Below are 20,359 nucleotides of genomic sequence, written 5' to 3'. Positions count from 1 at the left end.
AAAAAAAAAAAATACATATACACCATACATTTTTTTTGTTGGCTTATTTATTTTTAGGTTTATTTTAATGTTTTAATAAGTTCGTAATGCACATTGATATACCCACTTACTTAAAATTTCTATCATAATAGTAGTAAATACTTGTACTAGGGGCCCCCTAAATTAAATATTTAGAGACCCCTAAAATAATTTTTTTTTAGCTTAGAATTGATAGTTCTTGGCCTCTGTTCTGAAGTAATACATATGTACACATTTGATTTTCCATCATCAAACATAGTTTATTTCTTTCGGGGCCCCTGAAAAATTATTTTTGGGGCCTCAAAATTAAGGGCCTTGAGGCCCCTTAAATAAAATATAATATTTTTGGAGCCAAGAATTAATAAGTATTGGGGCCTCTGTTCTGAAGTAATATTCGGAATGCCACCAATAACGTAATATTTTTATTTTGGGCCCTGATATATTTATGTTGGGGCCCCTGAATTGATATTTAATTTTCCATTTGATTGTTTTGAACCACTGAAGTAATAGCTTTTGAGGATCCTCAAATAATATTTGTCATGTCATCTGAAAATTTGATGAATATTTTTTGGCTCCTTAGTAATAGATTTTGGGGCCCCCAAATTAATATTTGATTGCCTCTAAACTAACGAGGTTCCTGAAAACTTATTTTTTGGAACCCTTCATATAATACTTTTGGAGCCCCGAAGTCATATTTTTTGGGGTTCCTAAGGAAATATTTAGTAATCCATCAACAAATGTAGGTACCTAATTTAATTTAAAAAACAATTTTTTTTAATTTAATTTTTTTTGACGCCCTGAAGTAAAGGCTTTTGGGGCCCCTGTCCTGAAGTTGTTTTTTGCTTTCTTGGGGCCCCTAATGTATTATTAGTGGTTGCAATTATTTTTCAAGTAATATTTTTGGGGGCCCTAAGATAAAATTATAATTTTTCTTTTAAAAAAGCAGTTTATTTTTTTGGGGCCCCTGAGGTAGCCTTTTTATTAAATGAATATATATTGTGTGGCTACCAATGCATTATACATTACACTGAATGACATAATTTTTTCCCCTTGTATCCGAAGTGATTCAAATACATTTTAATTTATTTCGAAACTCAATTTATGCAAACAGTTTACTTCTCTGCATTGTCTCCAGTAGGGGCCCTAGGGTCGGTCGGGGGCCCCGGGGCGCCGCCCCGCTTGCCCCAAGGGAGTGTACGCCCCTGGACGTACTACTCTAGTATAACACACTTTTTCAAATATAACTGTAACGATGTATTACTGAACTACTTTTAAGATAAAAGTCTGAACACACTACCTACTACTGCATGAAGGACCATGGAATAATTTTGGATATAGGTAATCAATTCCTGAAATACAGAAATGTGGAGATCACAATGGTCTATGGCAACGAAAATTCAACAACAATTAGAACTGTCATCAAAAAAGACATGTGCCTGCCTCCTTCTTCAGAAGTTTTTGTGTGGACGAAACTAAAGGGGAATATTGGAAGCCATCGATACCTCATGGTTGAGCCAGAAGTTGAGCAAAGTTCCGAAAACGTCATCATCGGGAAGACTCTTGTGGCACCAAAGAACAACATGGTATTTTAAGCGGATATCACCTTATTTTAAAATGGTGAAACTTAATGTGCGCATCATCTTGTTTTAAGGTGACAATTTTTTCGCCGTGTTCTACTCAAGTATAACACACTTTTTCAAATATACCCATATTTTCTCTACAATTAATGAGATAATTTTTTTTTATTCCGCCACAAAGTGTCCGCCAAAATAAGGGACGTACTACTCTAGTATAACACACTTTTTCAAATATAACTGTAACGATGTATTACTGAACTAAAAATATCCCACTAGACTGGAAGTATGAAGCGCCCCTCCTGGAAAGGAAGTTTCGAGAAGCAAAAACGAGAACCTTCTCGAATCTCGAAAAATTCGGGTATAAAAGGGCAGCGTAGACATCGACTGGACAGTTTAATCTTGAAATTGAAAGAGTACAGTACAGAGTGAAATAAAGTGTTGCGAATTGTTAGTAGTTAATAAAGTGATTTAAAAGTGTGTTTGTTTGAGCGAATAATAAAAGTAAATTGAGTTGAAATAAAGTGAGTTCTTATTTGAACGGAAATATAAGTGGAAATTAAATGAGTTTTATTGTGATCCCGGAATAAAACATTACAACACCCATATTTTCTCTACACCTAAAAGAAACACCCTTTCACATGAATAAATTTATAGTTTTACTTTATTCGTAATTCCCATGGAAAAGACAACATTTTTATCGGACGTATCGCGGATTTTCCCTATTTCCCAAAAAAAACCCTTTAACCTAAAATATTTGCATAGGCTGTTTGGGTTCTTGGTTTCTGTTATATATGAAACATTTTTACCAATTTTCATTGGTGTAACAATTTTTTCCCATTTTTTGTGGTACTTATTCCGAATTTCATCATTTCTTAAAAAAAACCCTTTCACTCAAGATAATTTTGTACACTTTATAGATTCTTAATTCTCATACCAAACAAAACTTTGTCACCAAGTTTTAAAAATTAATAAAATATATGTTAGCTGTTATGATACCTTACTCACACATAACTCAACCCATAAAAAAACACCCTTTCACCAAAAATATTTTTAAGAACTTTTTGAATCCTTTGTCCCTGCTTTATCTTAAACCTTCATCCCGAATTTCATCAGTGTAGCATGTTTTTCACATGGGTTTCGGTTATATTTTACCTGTTGAGGTCAAAAAACAAGCACCCATGTCTACCCGTGACCACGACAAGTGGAATCTTGTCGAAACGTTGGGCATCAATATTCAATTAATTTGAATTACAAAAAATCGCGGTAAGTCCGTTAAGTTAATTAAAATAACAAATAGATATTAATGTTTAAGCTTATGTCGGATTCCTTAAACAAAAATCGATTCAAAATCGACTTTTTGTTCTGTCAAACAAGATCGAAACATTGTTGACGTTATAAAACGCATTGAGATCGGTTTTTTATGTTCCAAGGAATTCGGCATTAGAAAATACTGATCAAGGTGGAAGTGGAACTAGAAGGCCTACTTATCGAAAGGATGTTCATTTATACTTGAGCTATGTGAGCTTAAGCTCAATGCATAAGTACAGCTTTTATACAATGTAGGGTATTAGATTTATTATACCTCTCACACACAGATAGGAAAACAGGAGAAAGATATTAAAGATTTATATCACTTTTCTAAAATACTACGTGCGGGTATTTTATGCAAGGGGGTAGGTACGAGGCGCGACTTTTAGTATAACAAACATGCCATCATAGACCAGTGCCCATCCGGTTTTCAGAAGGCAAAAGTTGAACAAATTATTAGCAGCATAAAAGTGGTGGGCAAATTTAGGATAAATGGTAAATGAAAGGGGAAAAATAAATTGCACTTGTGCTGATTATGCATTTCAATGATCAATATGCATTATAATTTCTTAAGTATCGAAAATAGTTAAAAATAAAAAAAAATATTTTGACTTCACCAAGAGCAAAATCAATTCAATGTATGTTTCCGATTGGGCCATTACATTTTTGGCATTTTGAATATCTGTCTAGAGTGCGCAATCACTTCGAATACTACTATTTAACCGGCCCAGTGTGCGTAAAAATAGCCCACTGACTTAACTATTTTAAAAGCAAAACCTGGCTTAAAAAACGAAATAGTTTAGCATCCATTTCGATTAATATATTTTTTTTGTCTTGAAATATAGGTATGTATTTAAATTCAATAACTTTTCTTTTATTTATCGGGAATCGCAATTTTAAACTCTATATAAACTCTATAAAAGTGTATTAAATCGTATCTTACGGGAATCGATACTTAAAACTCCATAAAATTATTTGAGATCACATAGCAATCGTTTGCTCAACACTTCTACTGTCATCCGCATTATCAAAAACCCACAAACAATGCAATACCTAAATACACTTAAATCCATAGCACCCTAGCAGTATATGAACCCCACCTTTTCGTATTATTTTTACCCGAAGGCTACGGAACCATACGTGATTTCATCCCATTACAAAACTAGTGTTGGTACTAAGATCCAAGCGCACAGATGTAGAAACTCCAAATTAAGCTCCATATTAACCCACTACTTCTTCAAACCCGCCTCGTTTATTTACGAACCAATCCATTATTTTTGTCCCTCGGGTTAAAGGACCATGACAGGGTGGTTGTCAGCATTCGATGCGATGTCCATGAATTCTAGATGCGAGTCAGTCAACAGATGAGTAGTATTGTATAAGATAGCCAGGACGATGTTTGGGGTGTTGCGACATTTTCAGAATATTTTTTTCATGTAATAGTGAATGGATGGGGTGAAAATTGGAAAACGAATGACCCGTTTGAATTTTTTCTTAGCATATTCTAAACATTCTTTTTTAACATTGCCTCAAGGGTTATTTGGAATGGAATTTTTTTTTATAGACCAGTTTTATAGTTTGTTTTCATCGATTTTTGTTTAGATAAAATAATTTAAAAAAATGGATACACATTAGGGCGCTTACAATTTTTTTTCCTATTTTTCTTAACTCTTACCCTCCAAAGTGATTGACAAGAAAATAACCCTTCTGAAAACTAGGAGCTGTAGCTTAACTCTAAAGGAACGCAATTTTATTTTTAGTTTCCTATGTATTCAACATAGGAATTTTCGTTTTTTTTTCATTCAAAGAATTACTGAGAAAATTTGATCGGCAATAAGATTTTACTTCATATAGATTGGGAAAAAAATTAAAAAGCTGTTATATCACAAAAATAGAGACAATAATAACACCATTACAATATTTATAAAGAATATTCACTTTCAGTAATTTTTTGTTTCATTTTAAAGAAAAAAACAAAGAAAAAATTTACATTAGTATACCATAGTACATGTTCTCGGTAAATGCAAAAATTTTTTCATCATTATTTAAAATTTTGGCCTATTTATTAAAATTTAAACTTTAATTACTCAAAAACCGTAAGATTTTATGTTACATTGATTAATGTTACGGTTTTTGAGTAATTTAAGTGTAAATTTTAATAAATAGGCCAAAATTGTAAATAACGATACAAAAATTTTAATTTTAGCTTTTTTCATTTCTTGCATTTTCCGAGAACATGTACTTTGGAATACTAATGTAAATTTTTATTTACACTATTAAAAAGTAGAGATTTTAACGAACAAAATGCCCACCGATTTTTTGAAAAAAGCAGATATTTTGACACGTGAATTTTCGATTGAAAATTAGTGTGTTTTTTTTGGTATTAAGTCAAAAAAGGTTAAAAAATAAATATTTTAAATCCAATAAATTACTGTGTATTCGGGACATAATAAGGTAAGTTTTCACCAAATTTCGTAGAATAAAACATTTTTTTGAAAAAAATAAGAATAAAAACCCAAAAACTCGGTTTTTTGAATTTTTCGCATAAATTTTGAGGTTATGTGAAAAAATTGTTAATACATAAGTTGTAGATCTTTTTATTGCCATACAACTTTTTTCCATAGGACTTGTAGTTTTGCTGGAAATCGAAATATAGGAACCATTTTTTACCATTAAAAACTCAACCATACCACTTCCCGAACTCGGCTCGCCCGTAATTTATTTTCCCTTCATTTTTATCATATTCACCTCCTTTTCCAATGGGTTTCATCCTACTATGTTTTTTTTTGGTTTCAAAAATTATCGACCCTGGGCTAATAGTTACAAAATAAAAATACAAAAAGAACAAGTAAAAATACAAATTTCAAACAAAGAAAAGGAGCCCGTTTAACAAATGCAGGCCCTTAATCTAACTATTTGAAAGTTAGATTGTATTTAGGGAAGAAACTGAAATAAATAAACACTCCGTTTCCTTATTTTCACCTAAGATATCTATCTTAAAGACTTGAATCAACAGAATCACAAATCATAAGCCCTGGTAGCTAGAGCTGTAAATAAATATTATTCTGTACCAGAGTTGTAAAAGATTGCAATCTTTTTTGAATGCAATCTTTAATGACTTCAATCAAAAGATTGCATTCATTGACTTACATTTGAGACTTAGACTTCAAATTTTGCAATCACCAATCATTTTCCATGAAATGATTGCATTCTTTTTTTTTTCCCAATCAATTGACTGCATTCAAATGATTGCAGTCTTTTGGGACTGCATGCAGTCTTTGCATTCTTTTTGCAATCTTTCCATTCCTTGGCAGTCTTTGCATTCCTTGGCAGTCTTTTGCATTCATTTGCATTCCTTGGCAGTCTTTTGCATTCATTTGCAGTCTTTTGCATTCATTTGCATTCTTTTGAATTCTTTTGAATTCTTTTGCATTCTTTTGCATTCTTTTTGCATTCTTTTGAATTCTTTTGCATTCTTTTGCATTCTTTTGAATTCTTTGGCATTCTTTTGCATTCTTTTGCATTCTTTTGAATTCTTTTGCATTCTTTTGCATTCTTTTTGCATTCTTTTGCCACAACCACACCAAACGTATGGATTTCACAAAAATTTTAACATTTTTTTAGTTCAAGGATGAATTTGATAGTTTTAAGAATTAAGTTCAACTATAGTATCATTGTCTGTGCAGGAGTAATAGTACAGTCAAATACAGTGAAAAAGGGGTATGCCTCGGAATGAATTCTAATAATAATATTTTTTTTGCTTAATATCTTCGTTTTGGCATTCTATAACTTACCTCAAAAATCTCATGTTCGGAGGTCGTGATTTTTAAGGCCAAACCACAATGGTATTATATAAACATATGATACATGATTTCAGAGATATGTTTTTGTTATGATTGTTAATGATTAATGGATATAAAAGCCTTCATGCAAAATTTGGTTACTCTACCATAATTTTTAAAGGTTTTTTGGTAGTAAGTTTGCAAGTGTTTTGATAATATAGGTTGAAAGATGAAAAAGAGTTAAAACTTTTTTTTAGAGACGTCAGATTTCCTGGATTTTAGTTTTTTTTTCATCATTGAATAATACCATTGTCTATTATTGCTTATTTCCAAAATCTTAATTTTGTGGTTTGGCCTTAAAAATCACGACCTCCGAACATGAGATTTTTGAGGTAAGTTATAGAATGCCAAAACGAAGATATTAAGCAAAAAAAATATTATTATTAGAATTCATTCCGAGGCATACCCCTTTTTCACTGTATTTGACTGTACTATTACTCCTGCACAGACAATGATACTATAGTTGAACTTAATTCTTAAAACTATCAAATTCATCCTTGAACTAAAAAAATGTTAAAATTTTTGTGAAATCCATACGTTTGGTGTGGGTGTGGCAAAAGAATGCAAAAAGAATGCAAAAGAATGCAAAAGAATTCAAAAGAATGCAAAAGAATGCAAAAGAATGCAAAAGAATGCAAAAGAATTCAAAAGAATGCAAAAGAATGCAAAAGAATTCAAAAGAATGCAAAAAGAATGCAAAAGAATGCAAAAGAATTCAAAAGAATTCAAAAGAATGCAAATGAATGCAAAAGACTGCCAAGGAATGCAAATGAATGCAAAAGACTGCCAAGGAATGCAAAGACTGCCAAGGAATGGAAAGATTGCAAAAAGAATGCAAAGACTGCATGCAGTCCCAAAAGACTGCAATCATTTGAATGCAGTCAATTGATTGGGGAAAAAAAAAGATTGCAATCATTTCATGGAAAATGATTGGTGATTGCAAAATTTGAAGTCTAAGTCTCAAGTGTAAGTCAATGAATGCAATCTTTTGTTGGAATTGTGTAACTGAATGGCAATGACTGCATTCACAAAAGATTGCATTCTTTTACAAGCCTGTTCTGTACATTTATGTAAAGTTTAATAAATTATAATAATAATAATAATAAATAAAATGGTATCCTTTTGGATATCTACAAAATGTTTTTTTTTTTCACCAAATATGTTTATATGGAAAATGAGAGCGAATGTTTCCAGTTTCAAAAAAACTGAATTTCACAATGAATGCAAACAATCTTAAATTAATACAGGATTATTTAAATTAATTCTTTTGTCTATAAGTCTAAAACTCATGGGTCCTTAGTAATAGACTCGATTCTAGCAAAACTCGATTTTAGCAACTAAAAAGTAATACCTATGTAGTAATAAAACATACATCTAATATCTAAACTTGGAATTGGATAGGAACATTTCACCAACCTAAGGGTACCCGGCCGAACAGCTTAGATTTTGATGATCTTTTTTTTCCAAACGCCGGTAAATAAAAATACTTTCAGCTCTATAGACAAGGCAACAAGGCGACATAGCGACAAGGCGACACATGGCGACAAGGCGACACATGGCGACAAGGCGACATGGTTACAAGGCGACATGGCGACAAGGCGACATGGCGACAAGGCGACATGGCGACATGGTGACAAAGCGACAAGGTGACATGGCTACAAGGCGACATGGCGACAAAGCGACATGGCGACATGGTGACAAGGCGACATGGCGACAAGGCGACATGGTGACATGGCGACAAGGCGACATGGCGACATGGCCATTAAGGGACAAGGCGACATGGCGACAAGGCGACATGGCGACAAGGCGACATGGTGACAAGGCGACATGGCGACAAGGCGACAAGGCGACATGGCGACAAGGCGACAAGGCGACAAGGCGACAAGGCGACATGGCGACATGGCGACAAGGCGACATGGCGACATGGCGACAAGGCGACACGGGCGATAAGGCGACAAGGCGGCATGGCGACATGGCGACAAGGCGACATGGGCGATAAGGCGACAAAGCGACATGGCGATAAGGCGACAAGGCGACATGGCGACACGGCGACAAGGCGACAAGGCGACAAGGCGACATGGCGATAAGGCGACATGGCGATAAGGCGACAAGGCAACAAGGCGACATGGCGACATGGCGACAAGGCGACAAGGCGACAAGGCGACATGGCAACAAAGCGACAAGGCGACATGGCGATAAGGCGACAAGGCGACATGGCGACATGGCCACAAAGGGACAAGGCGACATGGCGACAAGGCGACATGGCGACAAGGCGACATGGCGACAAGGAGACAAGGCGACATGGCGACATGGCGACAAGGCGACACGGGCGATAAGGCGACAAGGCGGCATGGCGACATGGCGACATGGCGATAAGGCGACAAGGCGACATGGTTACAAGGCGACATGGCGACAAGGCGACATGGCGACATGGTGACAAGGTGACATGGCGACAAGGTGACATGGGGATAAGGAGACAAGGCGACATGGCGATAAGGTGACATGGGCGATAAGGCGACATGGCGACAATGCGACAAGGTGACATGGCTACAAGGCGACATAGCGACAAAGCGACATGGCGACATGGTGACAAGGCGACATGGCGACAAGGCGACATGGCGACAAGGTGACATGGCGACAAGGCGACATGGCGACAAGGCGACATGGCGACATGGCGACATGGCGACATGGCGACATGACGACATGACGACAAGGCGACATGGCGACAAAGCGAAAAGGCGACATGGCGATAAGGCGACAAGGCGACATGGAGACAAGGCGACAAGGCGACATGGCGACAAGGCGACAAGGCGACATGGCGAATTGGCGACACGGCGACTCGGCGACATGGCGACTCGGCGACATGGCGACAAGGCGACATGGCGACATGGCGACATGGCGATAAGGCGACGAGGCGACATGGCGACAAGGCGACATGGCGACAAGGCGACATGGCGATAAGGCGACGAGGCGACATGGCGACAAGGCGACATGGCCACAAAGCGACAAGGCGACATGGCGATAAGGCGACATGGCGACAAGGCGACATGGCGACAAAGCGACAAGGCGACATGCCGATAAGGCGACAAGACGACATGACAAGGCGACATGGCGACAAGGCGACATGGCGATAAGGTGACATGACGACAAGGCGACATGGCGACAAAGCGACAAGGCGACATGGCGATAAGGCGACAAGGCGACATGGCGACAAGGCAACAAGGCGACATGGCCACACGGCGACAAGGCGACAAGGCGACATGGCGACAAGGCGATAAAGCGACAAGGCGACAAGGCGACAAGGCGACATGGCGACAAGGCGACAAGGCGACATGGCGACTCGGTGACAAGGCGACAAGGCGACATGGCGACAAGGCGACAAGGTGACAAGGCGACATGGCGATAAGGCGACATGGCGATAAGGCGACAAGGCGACAAGGTGACAAGGCGACATGGCGACATGGCGACTCGGTGACAAGGCGACAAGGCGACATGGTGACAAGGCGACAAGGTGACAAGGCGACATGGCGACAAGGCGACATGGCGATAAGGCGATAAGGCGATAAGGCGATAAGGCGACAAGGCGACATGGCGACAAGGCGACATGGCGACATGGCGACAAGGCGATAAAGCGACAAGGCGACATGGCGACAAGGCGACAAGGCGACTCGGTGAAAAGGCGACATGGCGACAAGGCGATAAAGCGACAAGGCGACAAGGCGACAAGGCGACATGGCGACAAGGCGACAAGGCGACATGGCGACTCGGTGACAAGGCGACAAGGCGAAATGGCGACAAGGCGACAAGGTGACAAGGCGACATGGCGATAAGGCGACATGGCGATAAGGCGACAAGGCGACAAGGTGACAAGGCGACATGGCGACATGGCGACTCGGTGACAAGGCGACATGGTGACAAGGCGACATGGCGACAAGGCGACATGCTGATAAGGCGACAAGATGACAAAGCGACATGGCGACAAGGCGACATTGCGAAAAGGCGACATGGCGACAAGGCGACATGGCGACAAGGCGACAAGGCGACATGGCGACATGGCGACGAGGCGACAAGGTGACATGGTGACAAGGCGACATGGTGACAAGGCGATAAATCGACATGGCGACATGGTGACAAGGCGACAAGACGACATGGCGACAAAGCGACATTCTTTTAAATTTGGTTTTCAGCTCTGTATAAGTTGATATATGTACCTTAAGGACATACCCCTTTTCTTCATTCTTAACTACAAAGCTTATAAATTAATTGTTACATTTTGTGATCAACACCGGCACACAATGCGTGGTAATGTAGTGCACGTCTTGTAATATAGCCAATGCTCTCCTGGTCGTGAAATCTTATATGCTTTCTTCTGCAGCACTGTAGTTAATGCATGACACATACCATCATTATCTTCTGAAAAGTCCGGAAATAGGGTGTGATGAATCCAAAAACATAAGCGCAAAATTTTAAACGATTTAGTAAAATTCTAAAGCCTTTTTAGTAATTAACTAAGTCAAAAGCAGACTGATTTTATAGCTAAGATAATTACTAAAATGGCTTTAGCATATAACTTAATCGTTTAAAATTTTGCGCCATAATTTTTATTTTGATGGAAAAATAAATGTTCCTTTTTAACATCAATCCAAATAATGAAAGAAAAATAGATTCTTTGTTAATGTCACTTCAAATTCGCATGCCGTAATTCGACCCCAGATGATTTTTTTGCGGTCAATGTCAAAATAATATTAAGTTCAGTTGGTGCGTTGAAACCCACACTACACCCACCACTTTGTTTGAAAAAGTGATGTCGAAATAATTGTGGTGTAAAGCATGGGTAACAACCAAAGATTTTTCAGCTCAGTTAAATTTGATATGACTGCAATATTCGTCGAAGCGAAATCCAAAACTTCGTTTGGCTTGGCCTATATACAATTCCTCGCAATCATCCACTTAACCTCATAAATGCCTACCCGATTTGTCTTTTAGTTCGGTTTTTTCCTTAGTTATGCCAAGAAGATTTCTGGGGCAAAATTCCCTCTACTTCAAGTTCTGCAGATAAAAACACTTCTACATTACGGCGAACTTTCACTTTTGGCCTACAGGAAAACTGCTTTCTTTTTTTTTCAAATTCGTTGGCCATAAATTAGTCCTAAGCAAATGCATTTACTCTAATACTCTAGTTGTTATTTGAGTGTAGGTAGAAACAAAAATAATCAGCAAAGATCCATTTTCCTTCTCCCATAATTTTATTTATAGTAGTTTCATTTTTTTAGCTTAACCACCCTTTTTGATATATGAAAAATGTTCGTTGTATGTAATTCTTCGATAATGGTAAGTCCCTGTCCTCGTACAATTTCACGACCGTACACCAACTCGCTCAATTGAACATCTCGCTCTGTCCAACATGCAATCATATTTTTTATTCATATATTTCATATACTATACAGACATCTCATCGAAAACATTTTTCTTATAAATTTTGTTTTCAATTTCTCCATTTTTGTGCATTTACTCGTATTTCGAAAAACCTGTTGGAGCTTGGAGAACCATTTTTACCGGGAAGGCTATAAATACTTTATCCTTTAGAAGCCGCTGGTATCGTTCGTTCTGTGTCCAACACAAACCTCACCGCCTTGCATAAACATCCAATCCACCCGGGCAGTCATTTGTGTATTGTGAATGTTCGTTCAATGCACGCGATACTATAAAAATACTATTTTTATTACTGGCAAAGATGTTAACATATTTCATTCACTAGTCTGTTCCCTTGCATTTTAATGTTCCAGTCCTTTCGAGTTTTATTGAACACAATGTCAATACTGTTGTCTTGAGGATGTTTTTCCTCTCCTATGTAAGCCACCGAACCACTCCATTTTCCTCCTGCAATTATACTTGTGAAATATTATGTAGGTATGTGAGTCCTCATAAAAGTTTAAGTAAAAATGACACCATAGATAGCTTAACGCTATATCCTGCCTAGACGGACGAAAACCTGGGATGTTCCTGTTTGACATTATGTCAGTGACAGGTCGGTCGCACAAAATACGAACGGCCGTCAATGGGTAATTCTTTTTGCATTAACTGTATAGGGAAAAAAAATAGACGACCAGGATAATTTAGAAAGCTTTGTTGGGTTTCGAATTCATTAATTTGCGGACATTAAGAAGACTCTTTTTATTGACACGTTGTATGTGTACCTACGTACATACATAAGTTAATTTCAAGGCTACGGTATATAAATTGGTTTCAGAACGTTACCAAGTTTATGTTCCATGTCGAGGTGATTGGGTGTTCAGTTGGAAATATAAGGCTAATTACTTTGGTTGTATCAAATTCTTAACAGCTTTCACTTCTGGAGTTAACATGAGAGTATGTAGTAAATAGGATCTTACTCTCCGTTATGGTAGTTGGTTGATATCCTCGTATAATGTACATATGTATGAAAGAAATTGGTTTGTTTGTCTTATTTTACTGCGTAAATTAATGTTTATCGCGTATAGTTTTATTAAGCAATTCGTTCAGGAGCGTGTCACTGAATATTGAATGAGTTCCTTCAATGATGGCTCGATGATCCATTAAAACTTGACATAATACAGCGTGTAATATTCTCCTCGTTTTTAATAGTGCTGATTGAAGAGCGTATGTAGATGCACAGATTTTTTGATGAGAAAATTCAATTTATGCTTGTAAAGTAAGTAGGAACCAAAAATTTTTTAGATCTGCTTGAATTTGATTTTTAAACAATAATAAAACAATATCAATACATATAGTAGGTAGGTGCAGATAACAAACGTAAGTTTTTTGCAAAATTGCAAAATAGCGATGTTAAAGATATTTATGTAGGGTAGGGCGAGGAGGTTTTGACACGTTAACGGATATTGTTAAAAATTAAGAACTTCCTTTTATAAATATCCATCTTTTTACATAAAATGCTTTTTATTAAGGTTGAAGCTCATTCAAAAACAAAGTTTAGTAAGTAAATTACTAACCATATCAAAGTTTATTGTAAATTAGTAAATAAAGAAAAAGTGACGAAACATCCTACCTTGTAGGAGGTTCCGACTTTTAAGAAGGAGGTTTCATCATGCCATAGGAGTTTCCGTCAGTTCGAAAAAGTACTTATCGACGAATCACCAGGAACATAAGAAATTCAAATTAGGGGCCTTTTTGGCTAACCACACAATAGGTGGGGCCCGTAACGTTTATTGGGTTCTAAAAAAAAAAAATAAATGAGGAGTCAGAAAAATTCAGTCTCAAGAACTCTAGCTAATTATGCTCATTTCCTGTGCAAAAATTATTCTTTTCCTCCAACGAGTAAATTTTTGTTCCAATTTTAAATTAAAATAGTGCGCTTCAAGTTTGCTTAAGCCATTTGAGAAATTAAAAAAAAAATATCTTTTTTTAATTTGCTTTGTCATTTGAACGTTTTTTAAAATATTCAAGCTTTTGTAGAAAAAGGGGCTCCGGTGAAAAAAAAACGCTCCACAAAGTTTTAAATCTTTCTTCATTGGTAAAACGAACCAGAAGTGGACTTATTAAACTTTAAATTGAAATAAAAACTGGCCGGTACAAGGTACAAAATGTTGAATACCTAAGGTAAACAAAAATAAAAGGAAACTTACATTTTCTTACAAAGAAAAATAAAGAGCAAAGGGGCCCAAATTTAGTTTTGCTCCGGGACCCCAGCAGCTAAACGTAGCCTCTGCTTCTAGCATGGCTAACTTATCAAATGTCTTCTCAGGATAAGGATACCTACTTTTTTATTTTTTTGTTATTTTCACTGAAAGGTTATACAGGTTTTAATATGAAAAAAGCTAAAACGTACTATAAGAATAAAATAAGGATGTTCCTACATTTTGACTAAACCTCCTACGCAAAACATGCCGAAACCTCCTTCAACACAACGTCCAAGACAATTTATAAATTTATTTAGAAAATTTACACATTGATATTCACGTTAAATGATTACAATTATTAGAACACTATTATTTACCTAATTTATTTATCAACAAATCGCATTCAAAACCTTAAAACAAAAAAAAGTATCGCTTAAGAACTCACCAAGAAAAATTACATCTGTACCTACTTCACAAAAACAAAATACGAAATAATTTGTTGCGCAATTATAGTAATTGAACAGAATAAATGAAAATAAAATGGTATACTTCGAGACGTTAAATATAGGACGTAATCGTTTCAATCAAATTTAAAGGAAGGGAGAAATTTGAGTTTGATGAAACCTCCTACATGTCGAGACCTCCTCGCCTTACCCTATGTATTTTGTCTTTTGATATGTGTATTGTTTGCTGAGATATTAATCACAACAAAATCATTACTGTTAAAAAAGAGCCAAGTTCTCCTATGTTGAAATTATGCTGGCACAAAAAGTAGTGAGATGTAAAAGTGTACCAAGTTCTAAAGTTTGGGTTCAAATTCGTATGAATAAAATTTTGATTGTTCTCTTGACAATTTTTCTTTTAATTACCGATTTTCAAAGTTATTTCAAAAATTGCCAAGTAAACAATCAAAATTTTATTTATACGAATTTGAACCCAAACTTTAGAACTTGGTACACTTTTACATCTCACTACTTTTTGTGCCAGCATAATTTCAACATAGGAGAACTTGGCTCTTTTTTAACAGTAATGTTTTTGTTGTGATTTCACTACTTTTTGCAAGGTTTTGCTGTAGAACTTAAAATCACTATAGTTAATGAAAATTCAGTGAAAATGGGCGGTTACCACGCCCCCTGGCGGAAATTCTTAAACTTTAAATTTTTTTCTTTGTATAAACTACCATCTCTACCATTCTACCAAATTTCAAGATTCTACGATAATCAGAAGTGCTCTATAATATTTGATGAAACTTCAGCGAAAAAGGGCGTTTGCCACGCCCCCTGGCTGAAGTTCTCAAATTTTAAATTTTTTCCTTTGTATAAACTACCAGCTCTACCATTCTACCAAATTTAAAGATTCTACGATAATTAGAAGTGCTCTATAATATTTGATGAAAATTCAGTAGAAATGGGCGGTTACCACGCCCCCTGGCTGAAATTCTCAAACTTTAAATTTTTTCCTTTGTATAAACTACCATCTCTACCATTCTACGAAATTTCAAGATTTACGATAATCAGAAGTGCTCTATAATATTTTATGAAAATTCAGCGGAAATGGGCGGATGCCACGCCCCCTGAATTGAAAATCTCAAATTTTCGATTTTTTCCTTTGTATACACCACAAGTCCTATCACCGTATATAATTTCAAGTTTCTACGATATCGGGAAGTTCTCCATAATTTTGATGATCTGTCAGTGAGTCAGTGAATCAGTGAGTCAGTGAGTCAGTTACGGTTTTTGCGATTTTTGAAGCCCTATATCTCAGAAACTACTCATCTTAGGAGGCTGAAATTTTGTGAGTTGTTTGGTTTTCACTAGCTCAACAAATGTAGCGAGTTTGAAATTTCTAGCATCTTTGGTGTGGAAGTTAGAGGGGGGTCGAAAATGGCCTGAGTTGTTTCCTGTAAATAAGGGTGTAGTGCCAAAGTTGCTAGAGAACTTGGCTGGGCACTACCGTGCCCCTTGATTTTTAAAGGCTGTTCTAATTTTTCTTGTCCATGATAATTTTTCATCTTAAGGCCAATTTTCTTCGAGGAATGTTTGACAAACATTATAATAATTAACAAATAATATTAAATAACAATATTCTAATGATCTCCCTTGGTTTTGAACGATTGCTGGAGCTGTTTTTTTTAATTTAAATGTGCCATATTTGCACAAAAAAAAAAGAATACAGAATTTTTTTTAGTATTTTTATTTCTCTAGAAAAAAATTTACTAAATATATGTATGAAAAGCTCTATAAACGAAACTAGTAATCAAAAAACTATTTTGTTTAGGTACTGTTTTTGAAGCTGTGTTTATATTTCTATTAGCAATCAAAAACAAAACAATAAAACATCAGATTTTAAATGGTTGCCACTACTTTTCCTTTTTTGTACAGCCGTGGGGCGATCGTTTTCATTTCTGTGTTCTTTGGCCTTGGAAACCAGTACTGCACAAAGGTCAAGATGCCTAAACAGTCCACTGCCTCTAAGTCTAAGTTTGAATGGAACAAATTGAAGAAAATAGACCAAATTAAACCCTCTAAATCGCATTTCCCTCTAACTCGAACCAATTTTCGTGTCCCGTGAAAGTTCGACTTAGGGGAGTCAACTGCATTTAAAACTATCGAAGGAAAATAATTTTCTAAAAAAAGTTACTCGTGTAAAATTTTGAAGTTTTAAACAAAAATTAAAGGTCAAAAACTTATGACTCCATTCTGTAAAAAATGGCGACTCTAATGATCATACCTTGTCTTCTTATACCATGACAATATGTGAATGATTTGAAAAATGGATTTATGACGACTTTGTTCAAAATAAAAAAACAAATTTTTAAATGTATATTTTTTAACTGTTCTCGAACCTCCACTTTCCATTTAATACAACCAAGATATTAAATAAATACAAGAGCAAAAACAAAGAACCCAGTCATGAATTTGATTATTATAAAATCAATCAACAAGTATTGATTCTGCTTCAGAACAACACAATAAAAACAAAACCTGTACCCGCCCCTTAGAGACAAAAGTCACGTTCTGGGGCGTTACCTTTCGAACCTATGGAAATGCAACGAAACTTCCACCTGCGTAGATGGGACACCAAGAAGCCATCACTGTTCATTTATCTTTGGCTAGATATGAAGTGAGTCACATTTCACTTGGTTGGAGCCAAATTTTGTAACCATAACATGTGGAAAGGTTTTTACCTTTCCAAAAGGAATTTTTACTTGCCACCTTTCATGAGAAAACAGAGCGAAACTTACAAAATACAGCATTAGCAACGCTACTTGAATCCACATTTGCAGAGATGTTTACCTCTTCTCATCTCATAAACTTATTCTTGCTAATCCAATGGAATCCTTTTGAATATTTGCAATGGAGTGATGTTACGGTTTGGCCAGTGCAACGATTAGGATAAAAACTAGGAAAACCAGGTGAAAAAAAAAAACGATATTTTTCTAATAGCTAGATTGGGTGGCATTGCCATACACTATAGTTCTTTTCTTTTTCATCTAAAAATAGTGATGTGGTGAAGATACCTATTTCTATAAGCCTTATTTATTTTTTGTAAGTTTATGTTGGTCTCAGCTGTGAGAATGCGCCATCTCAACCTGTCTTATAATGTCCGGTTTCTCATCCTCTCAGAGTAGATGTCGGGCGAGTGGTTGAGAGAAGAATAATTACCAGCTGCATAGGAGCATGTCCTTGATTATTTGCCTCTACTGTGTTCATACCAATGTTTAGTTATATATGTTCACTTTTTTCTACATTCAGGTGAACAGGTCCTTAGACACTCTGATGTCAGAGAATTCATTTTGCTTATCTGCATCCTGTATACTGATATAAGTAGTAAACTGTTTCAGTCGTCTAGCACTAGCACAGCATTAACGACCGACACGACCGACGTCTCAAGGTGCATATTTTCGGATATCCACAGTATAAGCATGAAGCACTTACTTTAGATGTACTCAATAACGGCAGCACATTGTATATATTATACATATATACATACCTGATACCTATATCTTTTTCTCCGAGGAAATCTTTCCGGGAGACTTTTTTTTGTATTTTTACCAGGATGTCTATTGGTAATTTAGATAGCGAAGTATCGGCTGCATGTGAAGGACACTCAATGGTACTATAATGCGATTGCCATTAGAGTTCCAAAAGCTAAGTTCATATGTTTGGGTCGAGGATAAAAGAAAAAAATAGAAATAATGTTATTTGAGAAACATTGTAGCTATAGAAAATAAGAAAACGTTATATACATACATAAATACAAATATCGATTGATATGAAGGCAATGAAAATAATCCCTTAACTCGGGTTTCTAACGTTCAGTAATGAATTAAAGTAAAGTTAAGTTAGGTTTAGTTTTATTGATTTGTGTTTTGTAAGCAACTCAGAGGTTTTAACAACATTTTTTTTTAAATTAGACACATAAAAAAAGACGACTTAAGGATTTGTGTGAAAATTAATTTTCCTAAAATAGGACAGTGAAATTTTTTTGAAATTCTGTGTTGATTAGGTTTGTACCTAAGTCCATCTCGCGACTTGGTGCTCTAAATTTTGTAAGTTCTAGAGCCAGTTTACATCCAGAAATTCTGTCTGTTGATGTACCTATGAAAATGCTTGGTTGGCAATATCAGACCTTAAAATTCCCTTTTAGATACTAGTAATTGCGAGATTGTTTCTTTCTGATTTTGAGAACAACTTTTTGTCACAATCATGGATTTGGGACAGCACGGCACCCTTGCATTGTCGATTGCAATGTCGACATAGCTTTAACTTTTTGCCACTATCTCTTCTGTAAAAAAAAAACATTTTACATATTACAAGCTTTTTACATAGGGGAGAGTGGGGAACTTTGAACACGGGCCCATTTGAACACTGCATATCAAATTTTAGTTTATCAATCTTTTTTAGAAGTAATTCGATATTTGAAACCGAGAACACCATATCCATAAACTTTAATGACTTTCCTTGGTTATCTCAGTTGACTTTCAGATTTATAGGTGAAAGGTGGTTTTTATAGTGGTTTTGCATTATTTCTGCAAAAGTGTTTATTGTAGTCCTTGAAAGCAAGGTAGTTCTGCATGAGACGACGACGTTGAATACCATGTCGCTATCCACTCTCTTGCTCTCCTCAACGAGTCCATTGTGTCTGTAGAATCCGAGAGGACTTGACTGTTGGGGTTCTTGGAGTACAATCATCCATTATTCAATGTATGTAACACGTCATTCATTTTCTTGAAGAACTAGAACTCGAAATGCTCCTTCTTCATCCTCTTCATCATAAAGTTTCTCCAGAATGTTCCATGAAATGATGTCGGTTTCAGAATGTATGCTGTGGCTCAGCAAAATATTCCGGACACTTTTGAACATGTGGGGATAGTCGTGGAGAAGAAAAAACCTCTGCTTTTCTATTTCCATGCAAAATTCAAATCGTCTATCCATGATCTGGGGTGCTCGAAGCATCTTGTAAGCGCTGGCGTTGGGTGCCCCTTGATCGCAGCTTGTAGCAACGATAGACAATCCGCAATCTTTTACTCCAGTAATAATTGTTGTTATCATCTAACTAAGCTATCATATCTCCATTTGATGGTCTAAAATAATATGCTAAGGTTCCAGTTTTTGTTGAGTCCTCGAAGGCCTTTGATCTGGGTCTTTCCAAATTCTCCAAAGTCCGTCAGGCCGTATATGATGTTATTCTTACTGTTGTATTCCAGTTCTTTTTACTTGCTCTATTCGTTTCGTGTCAAAAAAATTAGGTTTTATTCAAAACCAAAATTACGATGATGGAGAGGTCCGAAATTCCGTCCGTCCGTCTTTGCGTCCGTGAGTCCATCTGTACACATTTCCACAGCTTAAACAGGTGGACGGATTTTCTTCAAATTTGGTACAAATTAAGTTATAGCAAATTACTTGAAAACGGCTCTAACGATTTTGGTTAAACTTTGCAAAGCAAGTGCAATAAAAGTTAATTTTTAGTTTTTTCTGAAAAAAAAGTCAAAAAA

The 20,359-nt window shown here is 36.3% G+C and overlaps 1 long non-coding RNA gene across 2 annotated transcripts; it reads right to left on the bottom strand.

The window, feature by feature from the left end:
• Nucleotides 1-11,674: 11,674 nt before the first annotated feature.
• On the bottom strand, nt 11,675-19,107 carry LOC129907069 (uncharacterized). Of its 2 annotated transcripts, none has more exons than XR_008770954.1 (4): nt 18,611-19,107; nt 18,355-18,512; nt 12,501-12,625; nt 11,675-12,447 (listed from the first exon to the last, which is right to left on the bottom strand). It is a non-coding gene; the product is annotated as an uncharacterized LOC129907069 (long non-coding RNA). The 2 variants fall into 2 exon arrangements; XR_008770953.1 differs by having other exon boundaries at nt 18,615-19,107.
• Nucleotides 19,108-20,359: the final 1,252 nt, after the last annotated feature.

This window comes from Episyrphus balteatus, chromosome 1, assembly GCF_945859705.1.
Source record: "Episyrphus balteatus chromosome 1, idEpiBalt1.1, whole genome shotgun sequence".
Classification (NCBI taxonomy): Eukaryota; Metazoa; Arthropoda; class Insecta; order Diptera; family Syrphidae; genus Episyrphus; species Episyrphus balteatus.
Note: the sequence above shows the minus strand (reverse complement) of the source record. Positions and strands in the feature narration are given on the sequence as shown.